The 4804-nt window shown below is 38.8% G+C and overlaps 1 protein-coding gene across 6 annotated transcripts in view; it reads left to right on the top strand.

The window, feature by feature from the left end:
• The window catches only part of PTHLH (parathyroid hormone like hormone), a 15330-nt gene extending 10929 nt beyond the window's left edge, over nucleotides 1–4401 (top strand). For all 6 annotated transcript variants that reach the window (XM_019515984.1, XM_019515982.1, XM_019515980.1 and 3 more), the window contains exon 4: nucleotides 4050–4401. The gene's annotated coding sequence lies outside the window, so the exon portion shown is untranslated. The remainder of the gene's footprint in view (nucleotides 1–4049) is intronic.
• The last annotated feature ends 403 nt before the right edge of the window (nucleotides 4402–4804 follow it).

Below are 4804 nucleotides of genomic sequence, written 5' to 3'. Positions count from 1 at the left end.
TTTTTTTTTTTTTTTTTTTTAATTCTGCTCCATCTTTCTGCCAGCTTGTGAAACAATTACGTTGCTGCTGAAAAATGTTGAGCATTACGCTTGGAGACTTGTTTTCCGCATGTATGACAATGAAGGTTTTAAGGGCCATGGTAATTCAGACTCTCTCTTTTAGATGTCCTGAGCTGATAGCCTGCTTCCAACTATCAGTTCAAGTTGGAGATTGAACCATTTTGTGTACAAAGCATTAAATTCCAAAAGGAATTGTAGTTTTTAAAATAAGGTAGAAATCCCCCTCAAAACCACTCTCTTTCTGCTTCTTCCCTTTCACTTTGGCTGAACACAAAACAGAGTCTCCTCACTTTACAGAAAATCTTTTGAAAAAAAGGATGCCAGCTATGGGATTTACTAATGCAGCACTTCTATTTAAACGTTACAGGCCCAGTCCTGCAATACACCCATGCCCTCAATTTCCACTGGAGTCCATGGAAGCTGAAGTCCAGCAGCAAGCCTTACTTAGAGCCTGTATAAAGAATTTAAGATTGGGATTTAGTTAGTGCCCTAGAGTTAAGAAAGTCAATGTGTGCTTAATAAAGCTCTCAATAAGCAGCACTTTAACTGGTACTGCTTTTTATTCAGTAACTTAAGAAAAGGAAGTCCCAGGATCTCTGTTCACAGGTGCTTGATGTATCTAGGAGTTGGAACAAATGTTATGAAGCTAGTGTGGGCACTAAGGGGTTCCTGTCTTCAAATGGACACATATGCAGAACTATAAGTGATGGGGAAAAACTTCCAAGGCATTTGATTTTTTTATTTTTTGTAATTTGCTTTGTTAGGTTATCATTTGCCTTTGTACCCTATGGGAACTGTAAAATGAACCAAAAGCTCTGCCTTGGTTAAGGTTCTAAAATTTCTAATGGGCCCTTGTATGTCTAAAGAAAACCTAACTTTACAGAACATTATAGATTTGGCTTTAGCTTCTCAGCATTATTGCCCATATTGCAATATTGGCCTGTAGGGTACTAGAGTTTAGAAAGGACTGCATGCTTGGAAGACTTAACTGTAAAGTCCCGCATGGTTTATTGTTTGTTTGTTTTTGTAAAGAAGTCCATAAAACAAGAGTTACCTGTTGTACCTGTTGTAATACCGCCTGTGCAGAGCATAGAGCGTAACAGACAGGTTCAGCTTCTAGCAATCAAATAGAAGGCATGCTTTTGGCCAGGTCTTATCCAAGTGAGCTGGCACAAAGTATCCTTTCTATACCTTAAATTAAAACAACTGTCAGCCTGAAACATTTAATTTAATCAGCAAATGACATATGATATCATCGTTTTTTTAACTTAATAACCCAAGTTATTTATTAGGTACACATGCTAGTGCTATGTGTGAATTGACAGCTCAAATCTCCGCTCCCCCCCAATACATTTTAGGAAGGAGGGCAAGATTACCTGGTGCATAGGCATAGCTTTGCATTTGGATGTTAGGCTTAGGACAGCTCAGTTTATGGTGTCTGGTTCAGATGTTCCCCATGGGAACATGGTCCTCTAATGCACCCAGCTAATCTGCAGGCTCTGATAGCAAGTGTGACTGGGGAAAGAGGGGAATGGCCAGACTATCCCAATATCAAACTGATTACACTACATTTTTTCATCCCTTTTAACCTATTGTAACTCTGAGTAAACTATGACACAGAGTAGGGAGATTGGCCATACAGAGAGTAGTACAACAAAAACCAGGGAAGTACAAAGGTGAATTCAGAGGCCCCTTTTCACATCACCTCTTGACTTATACTTTGTCTAATTTAGCTTGACCTGAAGATCTCAGTCTGATGCCCCTGCTCCAATTCTGAACCCACAATTTGAGATCTACATCAGAAACCTAACTGCAATGGACTTGCTTCCTAATTCCATTGGATCAATTTGGGGAAAGTGTGTGTTTGGGGGGCGGGGAGAGGCAGACAGGTGATTTTGCAATAATTCCAGCAAACTAGGATAGGAACAACTGCAGATTTTGGTAGTATGGAACCCATGGCTGAGCTTCAACTTATCACAAACTGTAAGACAAAGCCTAAAAATCTAATCCGCAACTATCAGAACACCACATGCTTAAATGTACATACTGAAGATTATATACATATAATGTATATATGTGTATAATCTTATACATATATAATATACATAATCTTCAGTATGTAGCAATTATAAATATGAAAGAGCTATACAATAAATACTATGCACTATAATTATACTAAAATGTATGCATGCTGACATTTCTATTCCAGTCACTTAAAAAAAAAAGAATCAAAAAAAAAAAAAAAAAAAAAAAACCTTTTCTTATAGGAGTCCTAGTTATGTTCTCAGTCCAATTAGTTTAAATAATTACTACCCATTTGCCTAAGAAAACTTTCAAAAGTGTAACCTCCCTCATATTAAATGTATTCTCACTTTCATTACCCACATTAAAAACCCTTAAATTGTCAAGAATTTGTCTTTTTGTGCGCTTCTCACCCACACACGTCTGCCATGTGAAACTCTACCCACAGCTTTGGCAATCACTCTGACAATATGGCCAATCTAATCCCATCTTATAGCCGTTTCCTAGAGAACTAACATACAATTGCAGAAATGTACTGCTCAGAGTGATAGAGGGGAAAAATCCCTGCAGCATTTCCAGTATTAGAAAATATTTAAAAATATAGGGCATCGTAAGTCATATACAGCAGGGATAGCTGGGATTCTGCTTTGAACCTTACAAATTCATGGTGGAAGGGAAAATTACTGAACTTAAACCAGCCTGTCAGTGGCACCTAATAAGTCGGGGTGTATAAAACGAGCCATATTCAATTCAAATTCTGTCCAAATTAGGGACAGTGATCTGATTCATTGATTCGGATCACTGTCCCAATTCAATTCAGCCGAATCTGAATCTGAAGATTCGATGCTGATTTGGAGAATCAGCAATTTGGTTATAGACGCAGCTTTAAATGTTTTTTCTACATACCTCAAGGTACCAGGCACAGCTCGTGAACACTGCAATAGTGGGACAGATGGAGCATCCCATACAAGTGCCCGGGATGGGAGGGGGGGAGGGAAAAGGTCGCGTGCTCGATGGCGGACTCAGAAGTGGACTGGAAGTACTTCTGGTCCACTTCCAAGTCTGCCAGCAAGCATGCGGGGGACCCTTCCTCCCACACTACCCCGGCTCAGCGACTGGCTGCAGGAGGATCCCAGGTGCCCCCCAGACCCAGGAGGCATCAGTCGCTGAGCCACGCACTCCACAGCGGACTTGGAAGTGGACCGGAAGTGCTTCTGGTCCACTTTTGGGTCCACCGCCGATCACTCTGGGGACGCCCCCGCATGCTTGTGGGGTGCTCCATCTCCTCCAGCATCTCAGCATTCACAAGCTACCTGATACCTTGAGATATGTAGAAAAAACATTTAAAGCTGTGTCTGTGTCCAAATCATCAAAGCCCTCCGAATTGATTCAGAGGGTTCCAATTCAATTCAGAGTGATTAAAGGGTCTCCTGATTTGATTCGGATTCAGAGATTTGGCTGCCTGATCAGGCCGATTATTCCACTTTATTTTCTCATTATTCCACTTTATTTTATGTGGTTTGGTATCTGTTTAGGAAATAGAGCTTTATGACCCCAACATACAAGATGCTTAAGCACATACCTAACTAGGCTCACTAATTTGGGAAAAGCTATTCCCAAGCTTCAAGGTAGACTTATGCTGAAGCATCTTCCAGAATCAAGACCTAAATGAGGCAGTCTCCCTCTGCCCTCTGTGTGTACATAGAGCTGCAGATGGTATAGACTTGGCTGCTGCATGAAAGCAGTCTGCAGTTCCTCACGCTGCTAGTATTATTGTGTTGAAACCACCATACAGGAGTCTTAAAAGAATTCTAATAGCCCAGCACTGTTAACCAGCTTTTCCTAGGGGGAATATTTAGTAGTGAGGCACAGCCTATATTACTTGTTGCACTGTTACTATTAATCTTATATACACTTATTTACAAGGAAAATTAATTTTTTCCACTTTTTTCTCTTTTTTTCTGCAGGAGGTGTTGAAATTTTCAGCTGAGACCTTTGGAAAACATATTGCAGTATTCTGTAATAGTGAACATATAAAAAGTGTTAAAATATTTATTGTTTGTAAATACTGTAAATGCTCCACATAAGCCTTCTTCTGCCCTTCCCTTTCTTCCCATTGCTCTCTGAAACTGCACATTTGGTTATTGTGAAATTTTTTTTTTGTGCTAAGGTTAGACAATTATTATTGTTGCATTTACCATAATTTATTTTGTTGATCGGTGTATTTATTTTGTGAACATATCTTGGTGCTGCTGACCTTCTATATATTTTTTGTAACATAATGCACTTTAGATATACATATCGAGTACATTGTTAATGACAAACTGTTCCTCTTTTGTGGTTGTTTTTAAATGAATGCTTACATACAGTTCAAACTGTTTTTTTTCCCTTTCTGTGCATGTAAAATAGCAGTATTTTAAAATTGTAAAGAATGTCTAATAAAATATAATCTAATTAAATCATGACTCAGAAGGAGAAAAGTATTCCCTTCAGGAATTCCAGGAGAAAGAACTTAATTTTTTATTTAAACAACATTTGAAAATAGTCTTAAATTTAATATATTTACATTGTTCTAGGCGCCAACATTTTTACATCAGCTTTCAGTTAAAAACTGCATAGAAAATATTGGTAGTGTAACTCCTGTTATACTCGTGATGGTCCAGAAAGTATGCAAAAGGCAAGGATTTCTTAGAGACGTATCTTTTTACTGGACCAGCTGTGT

Source organism: Gavialis gangeticus, unplaced genomic scaffold (genome assembly GCF_001723915.1).
Source record: "Gavialis gangeticus isolate Ggan-Ray unplaced genomic scaffold, GavGan_comp1, whole genome shotgun sequence".
Taxonomy (NCBI): domain Eukaryota; kingdom Metazoa; phylum Chordata; order Crocodylia; family Gavialidae; genus Gavialis; species Gavialis gangeticus.
This window is presented reverse-complemented; position numbering and strand designations above follow the sequence as displayed.